General features: G+C 42.6%; 1 non-coding gene across 1 annotated transcript; it reads right to left on the reverse strand.

Moving 5' to 3' along the window:
• Positions 1-19127: 19127 nt before the first annotated feature.
• Positions 19128-19201, reverse strand: trnat-cgu (transfer RNA threonine (anticodon CGU)). The gene has a single exon. It is a non-coding gene; the product is annotated as a tRNA-Thr (tRNA).
• Between the last annotated feature and the right edge of the window lie 5436 nt (positions 19202-24637).

Genomic DNA, 24637 nt, shown 5'->3' on the forward strand with positions numbered 1-24637 from the left:
CACGCTGTCTCCTCGGCAGCTGAATTGCTTGCCCACGCTGATTCAGTCAACATCATCCTTCCGGTTTCTGGATTAGTGGTGCTGGAATAACACAGCAGTTCAGGCAGGAACCGAGAAGCAGTAAAATCGACGTTTCGGGCAAAAGCCCTTCATCAGGAATGCAGGTAGAGAGCCTGAAGGGTGGAGAGATAAGCGAGAGGAGTGTGGGGGTGGTTAGAAAGAAGCATAGAGTACACATCCACCAATATCATTTATTGTATCCGTTGCTCCCGAAGCGGTCTCCTCTACATTGGGGAGACTGGACGCCTCCTCGCAGAGCGCTTTAAGGAGCATCTCTGGGACACCAATCAACCACACCGATCTGGAGCCCAATATTTCAACTCCCCCTCCCACTCTACCGAGGAAATGGAGGTCCTGGGCCTCCTTCACCGCCGCCCCCTCATCACCAGACGCCTGGAGGAAAAAACGCCTCATCTTCCGCCTTGGAACACTTCAACCAAGTGCATCAATATGGACTTGAACAGTTTCCTCACTTCCAACCCGAGGTCCAAACTCACCTCGGACATCTTCCATTGACATGGATCAGGACGTATTGGGACATCTAGCAGCAGCAAATATTACAGGTCACTGTTGACCAAAACAGAATTTGTTAAAGAAAAACACTTTCTGTGCTCCCATCAAGGACTCTTTCAGGGCAATGTTAATTATCAGCCATAATTGTGGCTTGCTCGCCCACGACCGATTCGGTGTAATATCCACTCTTTATATGTTTGACCGGTTGCCTTCTTCCATATGTAAGGCTTTTCATCAGAACCAGGAGAATTTTCGTGTTGTCTGAACCACAACGAGAGGTGGTCTAACAATCTGCAAGTTGACAGGTGTGATTGTGGAAACCAAAAGGGCGAGAATGAGATGGTAAAGAGCGAACAGAAAATGATAGTGTTCAGATGAACTCGAATATCACTAAATAAGCTTCAGGAAATGTTACCGTTCACAGACAAATGGTCATCCGCAAAGTCACAAAAAGAGAAATGTTTGGAGAAACCCATTAGGTCTGACTGCATCTGGAAGAGGGAAAAAAGGTAACTTTTCCTCCTTCTGAACTGTTGCGAATGAGAAACGCAAAATTTGATCAGCCTTTACAGAAACGTCACAAATATATAAGACTGTCTGTCTGAGCAAATTGCTGGTCTATTTCGACCACTGGTTTCTCTGGCATGTTATTCGTGCTGATGTTGTGCTGTTGCTCTTCTACGCAAGTGTGTCTGTCAGTTGCCTCCGGGTCGATTGATACGTTGAAATTGTGTAGCAGTGAGAGCTTTCCAAAAGATTTTACAAAGAACGGACCCAGTAAAAGTTAATTTCTTTGCAATATCACCACCAAGCAGCATTGCAAGCAATCAGATCGCAGAGTGGCACAGCGGGAGTGTGTTGGGCCTTTAACCCAGAGAGGAGAAAGTAAGGACTGCAGATGCTGGAGATCAGAGCTAAAAAATGTGTTGCTGGAAAAGCGCATCAGGTCAGGCAGCATCCAAGGAGCAGGAGAATTGACATTTCCGGCATAGGCCCTTCTTCAGGAATGAGGAGGGTGCGCCAAGCAGGCTAAGATAATAGGTAGGGAGGAGGGACTTGGGGGAGGGGCGTTGGGAATGCGATAGGTGGAAGGAGGTTAAGGTGAGGGTGATAGGCCAGAGAGGGGGTGGCGCGGGGAGGTCGGGAAGAAGATTGCAGGTGAAGAAGGCGGTGATGAATCCGAGGGTTGGGACTGAGATAAGGTGGGGGAGTGGAAATGAGGAAGCTGGAGCTATCATCCTGTAAAGAACAAGAGATGGCAACAAAGAAATAAAGAGGGAGAAGATTAAATATGAGCGTAAGCTGGCCAGTAATATAATAGAAGACGGCAACAGGTTCATTAGATATATACAGCGCAAAAGAGTAAAAGTGGATATTGGGCCGCTGGAAAATAACTCTGGAGAGATCGTCGTGGAAACAAGGAAATGGCTGAGGAACTGAAAAATAACATCGTGTCAGCCTTCATGTTGGAAGACAGGAAATATATCCCAAAAAATCAACAGTGTTAGAGGGCAGACCTGAGTATGGTGGCAATAACCAAGGAGGAGGCGATAGAAACATTGAATGGCTGTAAGGTGGATAAATTACCTTGCATAGATGCACTACAACCAGAGTCTTAAGGGAAATTGTTGAGTTGCTGAGGCAGTGGAGGCCTCCGTGGTAAATTCTTCAGAAATCTGTCGATTCAGGCAGGATCCCAGAGGACCGGAAAGTCGCTAACGAGACTCTGTTGTTTATGAAGTGAGTAAGGCAAAAGATGGAATATTTCAGACCGATTAACCTAACCTTGATCATAGAATCGATTGTGAAGAATGAGATTTCTGAATGCTTGGAAGTGCAAGGTTTTATCAAAGGGACGTGATGTCTCAAAGCTTCTACAATTCACTGAGGAACCAACGAGCAGCTTAGACCAATTGCAGTCAAGACATGGACTTCAAGAAGTCCTTTTGACAAGGATCCAAAAAGGAGACCACTGAGTAAAATGAAAATCCTATTGCATTACAGACAAATTGCTAGCATGGATAGACGATTGGCTGTCTGGCAGAGAGCAGACAGTGGGGTGAAAAGTGTTTTTTCTCAGAATGATTGCCGTTGACTGGTGGTGTCCTGCAAGTCTCAATGTCAGAACCACATCTTATTACTTGATACATTAACAATCGAGATGAAGCAGTTTAGGGAATTCTGGCGATGTTTGCAGAAGATAAATCTTTTAACCACTCAAATCGCCTTGGAGGGAGAAGCGAATTCTGCTACCTCAGCTGGTTGAACAAGAGATTTTCAATTTCACCTCTAATGTTTCACACAATGTACCTATGAAATTTTGCTTTTCGAACTGAACCTTGGTTCCTCATCCCAGCAGCAGAGTTGTCAAATTTAAAGACGTCCTCCTCTTCGTCTTGACTAATGTTGCAGTGGTGATGCAATATACTGAAAAATCAACATCTACCAACAGGAGTCGTGTCATTTGCCATTTTGCATGGCATAACGTGCATTGTTAGCAATTTTGGGAACAACAGCTGAATTGTTGTTTGTTTTAAAGTTTGGACACAGATAGGAAATGGAAGTCAGCAGTGGATAAAAAGTAACACAACGAGCTAAATTTAAAGTAATAAAAAAAAATCGACATGGGAGCATGAGACAAAATCTGAAGTCAACGTATATTGATTTAATAAAATTGTTCAAATGGATTAACATGGCACATGATGAACTTCAAGATATTGAAATTAAATAAATATGTGCCGTGAAAAATCGATATACGTGAACAATTCTCTTTTGCATTGTAATCCGTGCAATCTTGCTTGCTATATTTGATGATGAATAGAGTTTCTGCCATTTTGCATCCATAACGATATAATGTGAAGAGCAAGCGAACAGATGCTTGGTAAGATAAGTATTTAGAATTTCATGAATTCACGTTCGGTCCATAGCTACAGAAAAGCAAATTAATAAAATACTCTTCGATCCTTCACGGGCTACATGTAAACCCAACGTCCTGGTGAACTTCTGCTATCCACATGACAGGAAAGCAGCGTGCAGGAGTAATGTTGACGTTTAGAGGGAGCATACGCAGAAAGATGAATGAAAATAGTGGGGTGATCAAATTTTTCATTTCTGAGTGGTAAAAATATGGCTTGCTGGAGAGAGCGATGAATCTGGAGAATGTTCAGCAGGCTTTGTAAACATGTTGCACAAGTCTCTTTCAAACCCTAATCAAGAACTTATCTCTCCCTTACTCGAAGTATAGTGAGCGGGATCTCATTATGAATGTTGAGCCTTTGATAATGCCAGCCATCCATCTGAGCGGCAAATTGTTCAGAATAGTCATATCTTCGAAACCTAACTGACGATGTCTCACATCTTCTTGATTAGGCAGCACTGTAGGAAAGACTGAATGATAAAGTAGCGCATTTTGCTAGAGAAACAATGTCTTCTCGAGTGAAATTAAAGTCCGATACAGTCTATGGAGAAAAAGCAGGTACAGATTAACGTCTAGTGATCATTCCTAAATATTGTACTCCAATTCCCTCTGCCATCCAGACGTATGTGTTCATTGATCTGCGGCTCTTTTAAGTCACAGCTGAAACTCAAGACTTTGAACAAACACTATCCTCAAATAAAGGATCAACCAATAGCAAAGAGGTACAATATTCAGCAGTACAATTCGTGTGGCCATCGTGAACTAGCTCACAGGATGAGAAAATGTTGTCAACTCTGTGTTCAAAGTGATGATCCCCCAAGAAAGCTTACCCCAAAGCGTAACAACTGTACCATAACCTTTTTTGAGTCAACTAATAGGAAGAAGGTTTAAAAATCTGCCTTATCCAAAACTATCAGAAGTGTGAGCAACTCTTACATTTTGCATGTTTGTGCAATATGTGTCAGCATCAGATGCTAAACAAAGAGAGAGAGATTAAATGGTTTTGGAGTGAAGTTATGGAAATTTAGAAGTGGTTAGAACACACGTCAGTTAAGTGTGTGACTTCGAAATGAATTTGGTGATAACGCCACAACAGGAATTATCGTTCCTTCCCTGAAGGATATTCATGGGCCAATCAGACAGCTTTCGGACTCAACAGTTTCATCTCCAGCAATTATAAGAGTGACAAACCTGAAACTGAAATTTGTGTTTTGGCGGTACTTCTTATGCACTTCTTTCTCTTTTCAGTCTAGTTCACAGGATTTTCGAAGTGGAGAATTTAACATCAGAAAACTCACATCACAAAACATCACATCAGAATCTCATAGTTTCACACATTTTTGGGAACCTAAATATTTTTTGGATTTTATACGTGCAAATTAAAATCACCATTTACAGTGGGGAGAAACCTTCTTTTTTTCCCTGTGTGGACGAGACTCTGTCGATGGCCAGACACAAGTGCAATCATATTCGAGAGCGTGGTGCTGGATAATCAAAGAGGCTAGACAGCATCCAGGAAACGGGAGAATCGACATTTCAGGCATATGCCCTTCACTAGGAAGGGATTGTGCCCGAAACATAGATTCTCCTGCCCCTCCGAAGCTGCCTGACCAGCTGTGTTTTTCCACCACAACAATCTTGACGCTGATCTGCCGTCTGCAATCCTCACTTTCTCCACAGGTTCTGTCGTAGTTGGGTGAAAGCGTGGAAATATGTTGGTTGTGGAAAGCGAATCAATACCCCTCCGACCTGGGCACATCCTGATACAATCACACTGAACAGAGGCGGTTCACCTGTGCAGAACATGAGAAGGTTTTCAGTGACTTACCCCACCTGACAGCAAATCAGGAAGTTCTCACTGAGAACAGATCAGTCATTCAATCAGAATTTGGGAAAGAAGCACTCAACCAACACACTCACTAAAACCCCAGCGAATTCACATTGTCGAGAAATCATTCATGCGTTCTGAATGTGGCAAGGGATTCACTCAGCCATCCACTTGGTCAGAAGGGACGACATGCACCAAAGTGTACGTTTCTGTTCTGTCTGGTTGAGTCATTCTATGATGACTTAATAAGAGTTTTGAGCATCAGAGTGCTTTCAGGGCTACTGCACATGGACCTTCTCCCCCAAGTGTTCCCTCGCATTAAGCAAGTGCTCATTGCACCACGAGTGTCGGCGCACGTCCTGCAGAAAAATGACATGATGATGCTGAGGATCGAAAACAGGGTCGCTTGATTCGAAACGTTAACTCTGTTTCTTTCCCCACAGATGCAGTCAACCAAGAACAAATACGTACTCTCTTCCAACTAATATATCTATTTTTTATTATTTTCAAGTTTTTTTTTCAATATGGCGCCACAGCATGGCAGCAATTGAAGTTTTTCACTGTGTTTTCCCTTAAGTATAAATGACAAATTCATTCATAAGTGTTGAATTCCTACACCAATTCCTGTTTATGATTCATAACCATAGTATCCAAAGTATATTTTTTCATTTAAATCTCTCGATAATACTTTGGAAGTACGATCTCTTTAGTAGGGAGATGTATCAGTGTTGTAGGTCTCGAGGGAGAGAATGAAACTAAGTCTTTGCAAAAATGATTAAATTTGATGAAATTCCATTTCACCTTGTTCAGTTTTTAACATTGAGCGCGTAGCCATGGATCCATATAAACTGGCAGCACGACGGCTATTGGCATAGAATATAGTCATTGCCGAATGGCTAAGGCCATTTACAATCTCTTAGGGTTTCCTAAGGTTGCCAATCAGTGCGGGTAGAATGTGTAGAGAGACAACTTTAACCAGTGGCCATACGTATTTGGGGGTATTTCTGACCAAAGAGGTTAACTGCTTGTGAGTAGCAAAATCAAATGGAATCTCCGGCCGCAACTGTAACTAGGTCAATTACATGTCAAGAATCATGCCATGATACGTATATGTTGGATTCTTTATTTCTGTTCTATATAATAATGAGCTGACGTTGACGTTTAGGGGTACAATGGACAGCAATGTGGAAGATCTTCACAATTAATTGAATTCGCTTCATCCTAACTTTACAAAGTAAGAAGTCCCATTCGAAATCAATAAGTATGAAATTGCTTGTGAGCAGAAAACAGCAGAACGTTTATACAAATTGAATAAAGCGTGCTGTAGCCACGTTATGCATGCCCAAGTAATATATTTCGTACTGATTAATCACACAGCACCTTTAGTACACACTGTGACATATGGTGGCGGCAGTCTATAATTTCGACTGGATAAAAATGGATATGGAGCTAGATGTATCGAGATTTGATAACTGATTAGATTTTGATTAACAGTTATGAAACACGATGTCATAACATTCCCAGAGTAAATTTTCCAGTGATTGTCACTCTTCGCTGTCTCATGTGTGTTCTCCTTGTAATGAAACCGTTTTTATCCGGAACGTACGCCAATCTGTTTCAACGAAATATATAAGAATAATATAAATACAAATAGCATGATGAATAAAGATGCCTTTTTCGTCATGTATCTCGCTTCAGCGCCCGCAATATTATCATTATGATTAATGATTGATTAGAGAGCATCAGACAGATGCTTCCACCCCCATCTGTGCATTTCACATCACTAACAGAGCTTGCGAATTTCATTTCAAGAATTTGGATCTTTTCACTTCATTTAATGCGACAATGAGAAGCAGGCTGACTTGACGCGGGTTGCAAATGTTGTCAAACACTTTATTTAGTGATTCACGCTCAAAGCTAAAAACACTGAGTGTAAAAGACTAAGTTAACCCTGAGCGTGACACACTCAGAATTGTTCCATTTGCATTCAGGAAAACTTTCATTATCTTTAACTTAATAAGATGTAAGTATTTTAAAGTTTTTTTTAATAACTAAAATAAATGTTTTGATCTTAAACGTGTAAATTATGAACACATTTTTCAGAATAATGAGTCCATGTAAAACAGACTCAAAGACATTATTACACTTTCGAATCGCCACAGTTGTCATGCATCTGTGCAGCAGATCTTCAGAATCAGAAAATTGGACACAAAATCTGCAGACATCCTTTCAATGCCCATCCTTCCAGCAGCAGTTCCAAAGTTGAAAAGCTTACTAGCTATCGTTCAGCGCTATTTACGACACCTGAGGTATTGAAAGAGTGTGTATTCATACACTGTAAGAAAGCATCTGGCTTGAACTGATAATTGACATGTAGCACTCATACCTGACAGAGTCAGGCAATGGCCATTCCAAATTGTGGCAATCATCCATTTTCCCAGTGACTTGCTGTGAAGTTGCCATCTCCGAATGTCTGTCTATCAAAAACCTGAGCCAAACATTGAGAGGAAAATGTGCTGTTTCATCAGTACGAGAATTTTTGCCAGTCTGTACACTTTAGGTCCAATGTTCAAATAGTGTAGCTCACGGGTAGAATGGAAATCCATCCAGTTGCCTGGACAACTGTACCTCCAGTAAGAAGACTCTCGAAGTTGTGCTGGGTAAGTAACTAATTTTTTGACTTGCATCACATTCGATACTCACTCCCTTCACCAACGCCACCTATGACATGTGATGAACCCTAACTACAAGATGCAAAACAGCAACGCATCAAGTCTGTTTTGACAAGATCTCGCAAATATTCACAATGATCGTCGTCCTTTACCATCACTTAGGCGAATCGAACTGAACAACCACTATAGCGATCAAAGATCACATTTCACGAGCTATTTCAAAGTAATAACTACCTCCAATTCGGATAAAAACAGTATCTTTTATATGGTTCCTTATGGCAGGCTTATACAGAAGGTGAACTCAAATAATATCAGTTGTCAGTCGGTAAGATGGATACAGATCTGCTTGGTCATCGAAGACAGAAGAATATTGAAAGGGTGTTTTTGTGACTGGAGATCTGTGAATAGATTTTTGGAGTTGTAGATCGTCGGTATGACTGGCAGAGATATAGGTAGGCTGGAGACTTACATGGAGAGAATGCATATGTAATTTAATCTGGGGAATTGGGAGATAATGCATTGTAGAAGGTCTGCTGCAGAAGAGAAATATACAATAAAAGAAATAACTATAAGTTGCTTCAAATCCGAAGGGATCGAGGCATACAAGCTAAAGTTGTCTGAAACTGAATCTGAGTTCACCAGTGTGAACAATGTGAACAGTGTGATCACAGGCCTATCACATGCTTGCGCACATCAATCAGAGAACAGAGTACAAAAATTGGCATGTCATGTTGCTGCTGAATACAACTTTACTTCAGCCACTCGGAATATTGTTACGGGATTGGTTACACGATCAACAAAAGGATTTAGATTTGTGGGAGATGGCTAAAAAACGTTTAACTGGATGTTGTCTGGTTTGGAGGATATCAGGTGTGAGGAATAATTAAGCAAGCTTGATTTGTTTTCAGTTGTACATCAGTAGCTCAGGGGCTACATGATAGATGTTTGCAAAATTTGTTGAGATGTGCATAGAATAGTTTCTCAGAGCCTTTTTCCCAGGGTAGACATATCAATTACCTGAGCCATAAGTTGTAGTTAAAAAGGGGAAGGTTTGAAGGAGATATGAGAAGCAAGTTTTATTTTTCCTATTCGAGAAAGAATGTGAAAATGTCCTGATTGAGGAGATTGTAGGAGAAGTTACAGAAGCAACAATTAAAAGGTATCTTGACACATAGATGAGTAAGGAGTGAATGGGAAGATAGCTAACTTGTTACAACTTTCGAAAGACATCATGTGTCAGTGCAAGCTTGGTGGATCGAAGGGCCTGTTCCTATGCCATGTTGTTTTTAGTTCGAGATTTCTCAAGGTCATGGCCATTGCTGACTGAATTATTACAGATGATCAACGGTCATATTAATGTCGATCTTACCTCATTGATTTGCAACTTCAAATTGTCGTCTGGATTCCGTAATCCCCATATCATTCGAAGCAAACACTCAGAAATACAGTATGGCTTCACATCCTTCATTTTTATTCTGGGCCCCAGAGGTTGAGAGAATGATCGCCCTTGTGCACAGAGATGAGTGTTCGGTCTTCTCTTGAACAACAGATTACTCAGTAGTTAAACGGTCCACATCAAGGAGCTGCTTCCACAATGTTTTGGGAAGGTTGACAGGAGATTTTGAGTTCAGGATCGGGATTCCCGGAAGGTATGTTGCCTCCCTGGTGCCAAAGTCCTGGACGTATCTGATCGGTTGTATAAAATTCTGAAAGTGGAGGGCAAACAGCCAGAAAACGTGTTACATATTGGCACCAATGATATAGCCAGGAATAGGATCGAGGATATAAAAAAGTGATTCAGGCAGTTAAGGTGGAAGCTGCAGAACAAATGAACAGAGTAGTGTTCTCGGGTTTACTACCGGTGCCACGAGATGGCGAGGCGAGAAACAGGGAGCGGGCGCAGCTTAACACGTGGCTCCGCAGCTGATGTAGGAGGGAGGGCTTCAGATATGTAGATAATTGTGATGCCTTCTGGGGAAGGTGGGACCTGTACATGAAGGACGAGTTGCACTTGATCTGGAAAAGCACCAATGCCCTGGGTGGAAGGTTTGCTCGAGTTGTTTAGGAGAGTTGAAAATAGTATTGCAGGGATTCGGAACTTGAGCTCTATACCGATAGTGAGAGTTGATGGAGATGAGGCAATAGCAAGAGGTAGCGCAGCCAGTGGGAATGAATTTCCTGAGAAAGAACCAAGGGATCAGTTGAAGTGTGTTTGCTTTAATGCAAGGAGTATCAAGAATAAAAGTGATGAGCTCAGAGCATGGATCAGTACCTGGTGCTATGATGTTGTGGCCATAACAGAGACGTGGGTTTCTCAGGGGCAAGAATGGTTGCTGAATGGTCCAGGGTTTAGAAAATTTAAAAAGAATACCGATAGGGGAAAAATGGGAGCGGGTGCAGAACTGCTAATCAGAGAGGGTATCACAGCTACAGAAGTTACTATTGTCGAGGAGGGTCTACCTACTGAGTCAGTATGGGTGGAAATTAAGAACAGTAAGGGAGCAGTCACCTCATTAGGGGTTTACTACAGGCCCCCCAATAACCTCAGGGAGATTGAAGAATGCATAGGTCGGCAGATTTTGGAAAAGTGTGAGTGTAGTAGGGTTGTTGTAATGGGTGACTTTAACTTTCCTAATATTGATTGGATCCTCCTTCAAGCAGATGGTTTGGAAGGAGCTGTTTTTGTAAGGTGTGTTCAGGAGGGTTTCCTAACTCTGTACGTTGATAGGTCGACGAGGGGAGTGGCCATTTTGGATTTGATGCTCGGCAATGAGCCGAGGCAGGTGTCAGATCTTACAGTCGGAGAGCATTTTGGTGATAGTGACCACAACTGCCTCACATTCTACATAGCTATGGAGAAGGAGAGAATCAGGCACAATGGGAAGTTATTTAATTCGGGAAAAGGAAACTACGATGCTGTCAGACGTGAGTTGGGAAGCATAGACTGGGAGCAATTGTTCCATGGAAATGGCACTATAGACATATGGAGACTGGTTAAGGAACACTTGTTTTAAATGATGAACAAATGTTTTTCTCTGAGCCAGGTAAGAAGGGGTAAGATAAAGGAACGTTGGATGACGAGAGCGGAGGAGCTTCTCGTCAAAAGAAAGAACGGAGATTACATAAAATGGAAGTAGCAAGGTTCTTAGTCAGCTGGAGAGGAACACAGCCAGGCGAGAAAGGAGCTCAAATATTGTCGAAGGAGACCCAGGAGGGGTCATGAAAAAGGCTTGGCAGGAAGTTTTAGGGATAATCCAAAGGCATTTTACACGTATGTGAGGAATAAGAAAATGATCAAAGTAAGAGTAGGGTCGATCAGGGATAGCAAAGGGAACTTGTGTATAGAGTCTGAAGAGAATGTGGAAGCCATAAATGAGTTTTTTCCTTCTCTGTTCACGAAATAAAAGGACCTTGTAGTGAGTGAAACCATTGAGGAAAAGGTAAGCATGCTGGAACAGATAGAGATTGAGGAAGCTGATGCGCTGAAAATCTTGACAAACATTAAGATTGACAAGTCGCCTGGACCAGGCCAGATTTGTCCTCGGCTGCTTTGGGAAGCGAGAAATGAGATTGATGCGCCGCTTTCGAAGATCTTTGCATCCTAGCTCTCCACCGAAGTCGTATCTGTGCACTGGAGAGAGGCAAATGTAATTCCTCTCTTCAAGAAAGGAAATAGAGAAATCCCCGCCAATTACAGACAAGTCAGACTCACGTCTGTTGTCTGCAAGGAGTTATAAAGGATCCTGAGGGATAGGATTTATGACCATTTGGAAGAGCATGGCTTGATTAAATGCAGTCAACATGGTTTGTGAGAAGCAAGACATGCCTCGCAAATCTTATTGGATTCTTTGAGGATGTTACGAGACACGTTGATGAGGGTCGAGCGCTCGATGTGGTGTATATGGACTTCACTCAGGCATTTGATGAGTTTCCCCATGGTCGGCTCGTTAAGAAGGTCAGGAGGATGGGATACAGCGAAATGTAGGTGTCTGGACACAGAATTGGCTGGTCGACAGAAGACAACGAGTGGTAGTGGAAGGAAAGTATGCTGCCTGGAAGTCAGTGGTGAGTGGTGTTTCTCAGGGCTAAGTTCTCGGGCCTCTACTCTTTGTAATTTTTATTATTGACTTGGATGAGAAGATTGAAGGATGTGTTAGCAAATTTGCAGACGACACAAAGGTTGGAGGTGTCGTTGACAATACAGAGGGCTGTTGTATGCTGCAGAATATCATTGACAAGATGCAGAGTTATCGAAGAGTTGGCAGATGGAGTTCAACCTGGATAAATGCGAAGTGATGCATTTTGGAAGGTCGAATTGAAAGTTGAGTAGAGGATTAAAGACAGGATTCTTGGCACTGTGGAGGAACTGCGGGATCTTGGTGGGCAGGTACATAGATCCCTTAAAATTGCCACCCAGGTGGACAGGGTTGCTATGAAAGCATACGGTGTTTTGGCTTTCATTAACAGGGGGATTGAGTTTAAGAGCTGTGAGATCTTGTTGCAGCTCTATAAAACTTTGGTTAGACCTCATTTGGAACACTGTGTCCAGTTCTGGTAACCCTATTATTGGAAAGATGTGGATGCTTTGGGGAGGGTTCAGAGGATGTTTACCAGAATGCTGCCTGGAATGCAGGGCTTATGTTACGAAGAGAGGTTGACTGAGCTCGCAGTTTTTTCGTTGGAAAAAAGAAGGAAGAGAGGGGATCTACTTGAGGTTCACAAGATAATGAGAAGCATAGATAGAATTAATAGCCGGAGACTTTTTCGCAGGGCAGAAATTGTTAACACGAGGGGGTCATAATTTTAAGCTGTTTGGCGGAATGTATAGAGGGGATGGCAGTGGCGGGTTCTTTACACAGAGGGTTATGAAAGCATGGAATGCGTTGCCAGCAGCAGTTGTGGAAGCGAGGTCATTGGGGATATTTAAGAGACTGCTTAACATGCATATGGTCAAAGAAATTTGAGAGTTCGTACATTAGGTTTACCCTTACGTTATGATCAATGGTCGGCACAATATCGTGGGCTGAAGGGCCTGTTCTGTGCCGTACTGTTCTATGTTCTATGTTCTAAATAGTAAAACAACTATATTGATTGGATTACCGTTACAATCAGCAAGCATCAACAGTAAATATTAAGCCATCTATCGTTATGCAACGAATATTCTTAAACTTGTTAACAGGCTTCTCATAATGAATGCTTTTCATATTGTTAACTGTTTAATATACTGAATCCTTTTACAGGTTGATAACTGGCATTAAATTAGGAATTATGTTTTCCCCTTGTTACCTAGCTTACAATGATGTGTTCTTTTCGCCTCGTTGACCCAGTACCCTTGCCTCCAGCACCTCATTGTTTGTTGCAAGTTCTTACCAGGTCAAAGACATGCCAGCTGAGCCTTTGTCTCACACAACTCAAAACGCATTCCCTACCTGCTTATACCGTTGACACTTTCTCGTACCCTCCTTTAACAATTTCATGATAATCACTGCGAAGACGTTACTAGTTATCATGACAATCTGACAGCCAGCATTTAACCAAGTTATTGACACACAGCACACAATGATTATAACAACAACATTCATTGGTCCGTTACTTTGAATCGAATTTGAAGAATTCTCCTTCACGAGGAAAGTTCGTAATTCCACAGTCGTTAATGATCAGTCCATCCTCCCGAAGTCGAGAGGAAACGAACCTGTTCTCTAAACCCTGCTCCACTAAAGTTAATCCTAAAAACGAAATTCATTCTGTCCTTGCATCACTGCTCGGAGCCATCTGAATTTTGGATAAGGGCAGTTAAATACGTAACAAAACTGACGATCTTCCGTGCTTCCGAGATTCTTCAGAGGGAGTATACCAGCAAATGTGAGTGTGCAGGGCAGCAGCTGCAGCTGCAGACTGGGTGAATGCAGCATTCTTTGCTGTGTCTGCTCCCACTCGGCTGTTAAATGGAAAAGAGCCAACTGGCTGTTGTAATGTTCGCTTGACCACTGATCCTTTATATCCCTTCAAGGATCGACAGAGAAGATAAAACTCACGTTGTTTAATGCCCAGAGGAAGACAACGGTCAAAAAACGTACGGACCTTCGCTTCATTGTTGCTACTTTCTTCAATTTTCGTGCTCATGACTGGGCATCTGATTGAAGTAATTGGATCAGGCTGTGGAGGGGTGGGTGGTGGCCTGTAGGCGGACTTAACATGTGAATGGAGAAACTCGAGAGACGATGTTAATTGCTGAAAATATATCTGAATTTCCTCTCTCATTCCTTCCTTGCCAAGATTGCGGGGGGGGGGGGGGGGGGGGGGGGGGGTGGGGGGGGGGGGAGTCATTGTCAGTCTGAAGACAGTCACACATGTAACTGCACTAATTCACGTCTGCCTATTTCAACATGTTCTGAATTCTATCAAGCCATTACACATTATCTATGTTTAGTCACAAACATTAAAAGTCCATTAAAAGTATTTCACCTTCTCAGCCTGGTCATTGTCTATGAGTTTACCCAATTCTTCTTCTCTCTCTTTCAGTTCTGTACCCACCTACTGTTTACTTCTTATCCGAACCCCATCACCCAAACTTCTATATATAGGCCAACACTTTCTTGGAACCACCAGCTCTGAGGAAGGTTTACTGCACCCGAAACGCTAGCTCACATTTCTGTTCTGAGATGCTGCCAGACCTGCTAAGCTGTTCCAGCACCTTCTGCTTTTGTCCTGTTCCTTGGCGCACATCTCTGTCTCAGGCCTATTGATACTGTGAATGATCGAGGAAGAAATGTAGTGCGTGTGCCCTGTTGGAAACCTGAGATTGCCCGTGCTCAATGGTCCCCTGCACCGAAGAGAGTACTCGGTTCCTGTTGAAGAATTCTCTTGTGGTTGTTCCCATTGCAATGCGAGTCATAGGCGTCAACATCTTATGTCTATTAATACAGCAATCATGTGAATGTACCGCACTTCTATCTTGGACTGGGTGGACAAGAGAGAGTGAGAAAAAGAACCTCATGTCAAACCTGAACTGACTGGAGTTTCCGCAGGAAGAAGAATGTAGTGACTTATTTTTTAGACAGACAAAGCTTAAACCCTTGCTCACTGTGAAAATGTGTCATTGGTTATCAAAGCTAAAGGATATATAGGCGCAAAGGCCGAAACAGCGTTTTCCACTGATAATACCTGAATTATCTCCCTCCAGTGTCATAATAGAGTTGCGTCAGTAAATGGGATAACTGAGTGAATCACCTTACATGTGCAGCTGGGGCACAATACTTGTGTGGTATTATATAGTTACAGAATGCAAGACGAGGGACTGAGGTTTTTTTGAGCCGTTTCACATCGCGACTGAGACGGTATTGGAGGTTTTGACAGGCTAAAAGTGGGCAAATCCCCAGCTCAGGAAGGATTTGCGTCTTACGTTGTTTTGTGAGACAAGAGATAATATTACATGTGCTCTGACCATTGGTTTACATTATATTTTGGCCACCTGGCAGAAGTTAGATGACTGCAGAACTACTGATGTGATTCAAGTTTTCAATAAGGATGGCAGATATAATGCAGCGAATTACAGAGCTGTGAGACGAAACTATTGGAGGAGCCTCTTAACGATAGAATTAATTGCAACCTTTCCAGACAAAGTTTGACCAGCGAGAGTTAGCATGGTTTTGTCAGAGGTCGTCATACATTACAGATCAGATCACGTATTTTTTCAGGAAGTTATAAGATGTGTAAACGAGGGTAGTGAATTTGATTTATGTTATGAGGACGTTAGAAAGCCTTTGATAAGATCCCACACTGGAGACTTTTAACAGGGTTAAAATAAAATGGATTCAGGGTCACGTGGTAAGTTCGATCCAAGCTTATTTGGATGGTTGGAGAAAGGATGGTGCTGCTTCTGTGACATGGAGCTGGTATTCAGTGGTGTACCACAAGGATCAGTGCTGTGTCCCTTCATGTTTGTGATTTCACGAAACAATATAGAAATAATGTGGGGGAAAAGATAATAAAGTTTAAGGAGGGTATGAAGATTAGCAAAGTGGTGAACAGTGAGTAAGAAGGTCTTAGGTTCCAGGATTTTCGTGGTACATTTGTCAAATGGGCAGATAGTGGGAGCTGAAAATAACAATAAAAACATCAGGCGATACGTTTTGTAAGGAACACGTGATGGGAGTAATCAAAGAACGGTAGGGCACTGGTAAACACAAAGGAACATTGTGACCTTGCATTTGGGTCTACAGATTCGTGAAAGCAGCAGAATACAGTAGTTAAAAAGACAAGCACGACTTTATAAGCTAATGCAAAGATTACGAGAGCAGGAAAATTTGTGTCACATGTAGAAACGTTCGTGAATACAGCGTTTGGCACGCTTGCCTTCTTTAGTCAGAACATCGATTCTTTGAGTTCACATATCATGTTATGGCTGTACAGAGCATTAGTGAGGTCACACTTACAATACTGCTGACATTTCCGATCATTTCCAACAGGAAAGATGTTATTCGACTTGAAAAAGTGCAGAGAAGATTTACAAGGATGTTGCAGTATCGAGAGGATTTGAGTTGAAAAGAGAGAGTGTTTGAGCAGGGGCTTTTCCCAGCAGTGTTCCAGGCTGGTGTGTAAACTTCTAGACGTTTATAAAATCACGATGAAGGGTGGATAGGTGACTGGCCTAGGTCTTCTTTTAAACCAGGATGGTGGAGTTCAAACCGAGAGGGCTCAAGTTTAATGTTTTTCACACGGACAAAATAAATAAGGGACAAAGAGTAATAGAGCGATATTTGGATTTCCAAAAGGCATCATTTCAGCTTAGTCTTCGACTTTAAAAAAAGAGAATGTTCGTGGAGAAAATAGTTTAGAAGTTAAACCGTGAATGGAACTTTAAGTGTATTAAAATTGAGCGTGTAGAGATGAGGAAATTTTTAGGTAATATATTGACCAATGCAATGGAGAATGAGATGTTTGTCAGGAACATTCAATATTGATCCTTTAAGTTAAATGAGATTTTGCTGGACTCTAAAATGCAGAAGTATCTGGCTGCCCTGCTTTCTGAATCACATTGAGATGGTCTGCAGTGGTAGCAACTGATGATGAACGCAAAAAGTCTCTTTTTTTCATTTGTTTAGCAGTGGCTGGGCCAGCATTTATTTCCCATTCCGATCAGCACTTGAGACGGTGAGACCCTGATCTAAACACTGCACATTTTTTTGAGAAACGAAATGTCGCAGTTATTAAGTTGTGGCTTTCTCATTTCCTGATCCCAGTTTAATGTTCTACGATTCAGTTGAACCGAGGGAATGCAGAGTTTCTTCAGCAATTATTGCTTGTGTTTCAGATTTCCAGCATCCAGAGTTCATTTTTATTTATAAGTTTGGATGGTCTGAGTGATATGAGCAACAGAATTTTGCAAGCTGCCAAACATGAGACAAAATAATCCAACTGAGTAGTAGCAAGTTCATCATTTATTTTCCGTAGGAGATGAGCTGAGGTGGGGTAGAGTCAGAAAGTGTGGTGCACGTCCAGCAGCATCCAGGGAGCAGGAAATACGTTGCTTCGCATATAAGCTGTTCATCAGGAATGCTCGAAGCGTCGACACCCCTGCTCCTCAGATGTTGCCTTACAGAATGTGCTTTCCATGTGCTACACTTATTGACTTTGATCTTCACCATCGAAAGTAATCTCTTGCTGCTGAGGTGCGGTACGGTGAGGTACTGTTCTGAGATGTAATAATGTGGTCGTAATGATTCAATGGATATAGAGTTGGAAACATATCTGGGACACAATATTATTCTCCCGCTCCCACTCTGCCAAAGAGAGGCTGTATAGATGGAGCTTGTTGTTACAACCAGTCATTTCACAAGTGTGCATTTGGCCGGTCGCGGAAACGTGATTTCCCATCCATTGTCGAGACTCGATGAGATACGGAGCCGTTCGGTCTTGGGTCTGCCACAGCCTGAATTTGAAAGTGGTTTTGCATGTTTGCAGATGTATAATCAGTGTAGTGTATATTTGTCTCTTAGAGTGATAGCCAGTTTAATTTTTTTAGGGGTTTTATAAATGAAACCATCAACAGACTATTGATTTTCATTTTTCTTTCATGATCTAAATCTGAACCAAAAACGTGAGTTGTTGGAGAAACTCAGCAGGCCTGGCAACATCTGTGGAGAGGAAACGAGTTAAAGTTTCAGATCGACAGAACACGTCAGTTATACATTTCTATACTATAATGCTGGGAAAACAATCAGTCGTATCTGTCGAATCAGGATATTTGTCAAAATATCTCAGTGGCTGACAGCTGTCACGTTCACAAATTCGAAAGGAATTTATTTGCTCCAATGCTGCTTCCGTTGCTCTCAGCTCTTGAAAGGCTGGGCTTAAACGATTGCCATTTTTCGTTTCTTTTCTCTCAGCTCTCAGCAATGCCAAGTGGAGAATTGGTCCCTTCAGTGTCTAACTCAGCATGTGTCTGCATTGTCACTCTTTGTGTCTGTGCATCCACCTCACCCTCTTCCTCTTTCACATTCCCCGACACTCTGTCTGTCCGTCCGGCTCTTTACATATTTCTGCACTCAGACATTTTGAGTGTGCAGCTACTAAGAGGCTTTTTGCCCACTGACTGGAGTGTGTAGAACTGGGCTCATATTCTCGGAATAATGTGTCTGTCACTTCAAACTCAGGCAAGGCGACATTTCTTCCTCAACCAATTATGACTGTTTCTAATTCAAAACAGAATTCCTAATCCAGAAGAAAGAAAACAAAATGCAATTACACCACAACTAAAGAAGCACAGCCATGTGTATGCTGTTGCTTTAAATGAATGAACGGTGACATCAGAGAATGAGAGTGATCAGCTGGTGGTGTCTCTGCCATTACCACAAAATTCCCCTCTAAGTCTGCAATGTCTCCAGCCTCATCTCGTTATTCCTACCAAACCAGGAATGAAGAAGTGGAATAAAAGAGGAGGAGAAGCAAAAGTGCTTCTGGAATAAAAGTAAGAAACCAGAGAATTTATTAATAGTTTGGAATTGAAAACAGACACAACATTCACTGTTGGAACATAACCTGGATCACCAAATCATTACAGGCTAGAAGTACAATGAGACACAGACTCTGTGACGCGACATTTGGAACACGAAGCACAAGCAGAAGCACAACAAGCAGGCACCGCTGGGAGTCGAACCCAGGATCTCCTGTTTACGAGACAGATGCTTTAACCAACTAAGCCACGGCGCCACACTATCTCTGCTTTTGCACACCCATATGTGAAGTTACTTAACCACTTCATCACAGTTTTTAGACAAACGTTGCTCACTGAGAATTGCAATCAATCCTCCAATTTTCAAATACAAACAGTTGACAGCTGAACATTCTCCACTAAAAAGGCACATAAAAAGATAATCTCCTCTTGCATTAATTTCACACTGATACTTTCACCTGTTCAAACTGACATGAGAAAGCGGATGTGTTCATCCTCTCGTGGCCCATGAACCACATTAATATACAACAAGAGGAACAAGGTCATTCTGTTGAATTGACGAAGCGTAATGTGTAAGTAAATGCAAACATTGGGCAGTAAAAGCAGACCCATTGCCACCGACACTGAGTCTTGCACCACCAGTTCCACGTTCACTTCCTGCCTCATGCCTCCCAGTCATCATTGTCGATCACTTTACTTCACTGTCCTGCTCCGCTTCTCAACTTATTTCCCAATGACTGCAGATGTCTGACAAGCACCTTCAACTTTAAGAAACGGATTACTGGAATATAAATCGTCACTCAATGGGATAGGATTCAGCGCATATCCCAAATTACCCCAGTGATGGAGGGGATGAGTTACTTTCCTGAACCTTGTAGCGTCTCAGCACGGACATACAGCCATGATACCGCTTCGGGAGAGGGGCGGGGGTGTTCCAGGATTTACACTTAGAGACACTGTAGGATCAGCGAGATACGTACAACTCAGAAAGGTGATATGATTGCAGGGGCTTTGCAGTGGTAGTTTCCCGTGTAACTGCTGCCATTGTCCTTGTACACGGATGTAAATAATCACTGGACCATTTCTGGCAGGATCCCGTGCGTGTTCCGCAAAAGCAGGAATTAGATTTCATTCAAAATGAGAAATAAATCTTTATTACCTGAGTGGGAATTATCTCCAGGTCTCGGCAATGCAAACGCGGAATCCTAAGCAGAGACTTCCAGTGATGCTGATTGTTAACCTTGCGAACTGACTTGTACACACTAATGTGTCTGTCGTTGACTCCATAACCAACTTTAGCAGCAAAGTTGCTCTCCCCAAGTTTCCGAACAGTTCATATTATCGCCCGGTGTTTCAATGTGAAGAAGGTGGAGCTGTGATAATCTGATGTTGTTCAGCAGATGTACTGCAGGGAGGCACAAAACAAGCTAATGGTGACAGGGCCTCGTTTTGACGCGCTGGCCTCCGGTGAGCAGCGGCACCAACAAGGGTGGCGTTCTACTCGTCTTATTCGAGATCCCGGGCTAGAAAGGACCAGAGTTTTCTTGCTAAATTGTTCAGGGTCTTGAAAGGAAGAACCCATGACTGATATCATGAAAGTACATTTCATTGGAGTGGATCATGGAATCGCGACGTGACTGTGAATTCAACCATGAAAATTGCCAGCTGAGATGCAGACAAGACAGAAGGCCGAACCTGAAGACAAATGTATTTTCTTTGCCAGTGAAAAGCACTGCTTCACAGTGACGCTGATTATCTTTGCTGGTTCTTCAACTTGTCACTTTTGTTTCCCCCGATCTACACGTCTCCCTTACATATGGAAAAGCTGAGATGAAGTCGGCGGTGGGTGGGCCCGGTGCTGTAAGGATAACGCATCTGAATTCGAATCGGAGGATGGTAGTTTTGAGTTCTACCTCGCTCAAATGCAGCATCTGGCTTTGTTGAAGTCAGACACAACTGGTTTTATAAATATAATGAGGACAAAAAGGAGTCTGTGAAGAGGACAGAGACACCTCAAAAATCAATAAGCCAGTCTCTGTTTGGTGCCGCTCTAGATGGCAGAGATTTGTAACCTGTGCTTTGTATGAATGCTGACTGTGGGGAAGAACAAAGAACATAGAAGGATACCGCGCTGAACAGGCCCTTCGGCCCTCAATGTTGCTGACGTTGGATCTATTCTCAGCTCGTCTCCCCACACAATTCCATCGTCATCCACGTGCTTTTGCAAGGATTAATTAAATCTCCATAATGTCGCTGAATTAACTGTACTGGCTGGCTGGGCATTCCGCGTCCTTGCCACTCTCTCAGTAAAGAACCTGCCTCTGACATCTATCTTAAATCTATCACATCTCAATTTGTCGTTACATGCACTCGTAGAAGTTGACGTCATCATGCTAGGAAAAATATCTTTCATGTCTACCCCATCTAATTCTCTGATCATCTTGAATGTCTCTATCAAATCCCCTCTCAGCCGTCTTTTTTCCAATGAGAACAGACCCAAATCTCTCAGCCTTTCCTCATTAGATCTTCTCTCCAGACCAGGCAACATCCTGGTAATTCTCCTCTGCATCTTTTTCAATGCTTTCGCATCCTTCCCGACATATGGCGATCACAAATGTACACAATATTCGGAGTGCGGCCGCACTAGCGTTTTGCATAATTGCAGCAGGATAGTGCGGCTCCGGAACTCAACCCTCTACCAATGAAACGTAACACACCGTATGCCTTCTCAACAGTACTATCACACTGGGTGGCAATATTCAAAGATCGATGTACATGGCCTCCACGATCACACTTCACATTCACACTTGCAACAATATTTCCATTTACCCAATACTCTGACTTCCAAATTCTTCTCAAAGTGCATTACCTCACATTTAGCTGTATTTAACTCAATTTGCCAACTCTCACCCCAATTCTGCAGTTTATCCAAGTCCCCCTGCAACTTCTAACATTCCTCCAAACTGTCCACTACACCTCCACTTGTGTCATCTGCAAATTTGTTAATTTACCTACCTATGCCTGCGTCTAATTCATTTATAAAAATGAAAAGCAGCAATTGACCCAAAACAGATCATTGTGACATACCACTATTAACTGGACTCCAGGTTGAATATTTTCCATCAATCGCCACTCCCTGCTTTCTTTCAGAAAGCCAGTTTCTAATCCAAATTCCTAAGTCACCCTCAATCCCATGCCTCTGCATTTTCTCAAAAACCTACCACGTGGAAATTCATCAGAGGTTTTACTGAAGTCCATGTATACCACCCCAATTGCTCTACCTTCATTGACATGCTTGGTCACATTATCAAAAAACTCAATGAGGTATGTGAGACACTACCTGCCATTGATGAAACCATCTTGACTATCTGAAATCAAATTGTTGCTTTCCAGATGATTATACATCTTACTTTTTATAATCCTTTATAAAACCTTTCAGACAACAGAGGACGTGCTGGATATCTTGAAACGGTCAAAGGTCTATAAATCCGCATGACCTGATCAGGTGTTCCCTAGAACTCTGTGGGGAGCTAGAGAAGTGATTGCTGGGCCTCCAGCTGAGATATTTGCATCATCGACAGTCACAGGTGAGGTACCAGAAGACTGGAGGTTGGCAAACGTGGTGCCACTGTTTAAGAAGGGTGGTAAGGACAACCAGGGAACTATAGATTAGTGAGCCTGACCTCAGAGGGGGGCAAGTTGTTGGAGGGAATCCTGAGGGACAGGATGTACATGTATTTGGAAAGGCAAGGACTGATTCGGGATAGTCAACATGGCTCTATGCGTCTCACAAACTTGATTGAGTTTTTTGAAGAAGTAACAAAGAAGATTAATGAGGGCAGAGCCACAGTTGTGATTTTTACAGACTTCAGTAAGGCGTTCGACAAGGTTCCTCCTGGGAGACTGATTAGCAAGGTAAGATCTCATCGAATATAGGGAGAACAAGCCATTTGGATACAAAACTGGCTCTAAGCTAGAAGAAAGAGGGTGGTGGTGGAGTGTTGTTTTTCAGACTGGAGGCCTGTGACCAGTGGAGTGCCACAAGGGTCGGTGCTGGGCCCTCTACTTTTTGTTACTTACATAAATGATTTGGATGCTAACAAGAGGTACAGTTAGTAAGTTTGCAGATGACACCAAAATTGGAGGTGTAATGGACAGCGAAGAGGGTTACCTCAGATTACAACAGGATCTGGATCAGATGGACCAATGGGCTGAGAAATAGCAGATGGAGTTTAATTCAGATAAATGCGAAGTGTTGTATTTTGGAAAGCAAATCTTTGCAGGACTTATACACTTAATGGTAAGTTCCGAGGGAGTGTTGTTGAACAAAGAGACCTTGGAGTCGCAGGTTTATAGCTCCTTGAAAGTGGAGTCGCAGGTAAATACGATAGTGAAGAAGGCGTTTAGTATGCTTTCCTTTATTGGGTACATCGAGTATAGGAGTTAGGAGGTCATGTTGCGGCTGTACAGGACAGTTTTTAGGCCACTGTTGGAATATCGCGTGAAATTCTGGTCTCCTTCTTATCGGAAAGATGCTGTGAAACTTGAAAGGGTTAAGAAAAGATTTACAAGGATGTTGTCAGAGTTGGAGGATCTGAGCGACAAGGTGTGGCTGACCAGGCTGGAGCTGTTTTCCCTGGAGCGTCGGAGGCTGAGGGGTGACCTTATAGAGGTTTATAAAATTATGATTGGCATGGATAGGATAAAAAGACAAAGTATTTTCCCTGGGGTTGGAGAGTCCAGAACTAGAGGGCATAGGTTTAGGGTGAGAGGAGAAAGATATAAAAGAGACCTCAGGGGCAATTTTTTCACGCAGAGACTGGTACATGTATGGAATGAGCTGACAGAGCATGTTGTGGAGGTTGGTACAATTGCAACATTTAAGAGGAATTTGGATGGGTATATGAATAGGAACGGTTTGGAGGGATATGGGCCTGGTGCTGGCAGGTGGGACTAGATCGGGTTGGGATATCTGGTCGGCATGGCCTGGTTGGATCGAAGGGTCTTTTTCCATGCTTTACATCTCGATGACTCTTTGACTCCAAGTAAGGCTCACTGTTCTACAATTACCTGGGTCAACTCTACTGCCCTTCTTCAACAAAGGCACGACATTTGCTGTCTTGTAGTCCTCTGGTAATTAACCTGTGGACAATGACTACTCAGAAATCAAAGCCAAATGCTCTGGCATCTCCTCCCTAGCTTCCCAGAGGATCCTTGGATAACTCCCAACCGCCCCAGGGGATTGGCTTACTTTCACTCCTTCTGGAATTGATAACACCTCTTCATAACTTACTGCTATCCTTTCTAATCTAATATCGTGTATCTCATTATTCTCCTCTACAATATTCTCCTTTACCTGAGTGAAGACTGATGAGAAATGTTCGTTTCATTCCTCTCTGACCTCCACAGGGTCCACACTCAACTTCCCACTTCTGTCTTTGACTGGCCCTCTTCCTAACCTAGTCATCTTTTTAATCCTCACATACCTATTAAATGCTTTAGGTTTCTCCTTTATTCTTTTTGCTAAAGACTGCTCATGTCCTTTCTTTGCTCTTCCTAACTTTCTCCTTAAATCCTTACCAGCGGATCTGTAACTCTCCATTATCTCATCTGAACCATCTTGTCTCTCAGCACATCAGCCTCCTTCTTCCGCTTAACAAGATATGAAATTTCTGTACCAAACCACGGTTCCC

The sequence above is a fragment of the Chiloscyllium punctatum genome, chromosome 35 (assembly GCF_047496795.1).
Source record: "Chiloscyllium punctatum isolate Juve2018m chromosome 35, sChiPun1.3, whole genome shotgun sequence".
Taxonomy (NCBI): Eukaryota; Metazoa; Chordata; class Chondrichthyes; order Orectolobiformes; family Hemiscylliidae; genus Chiloscyllium; species Chiloscyllium punctatum.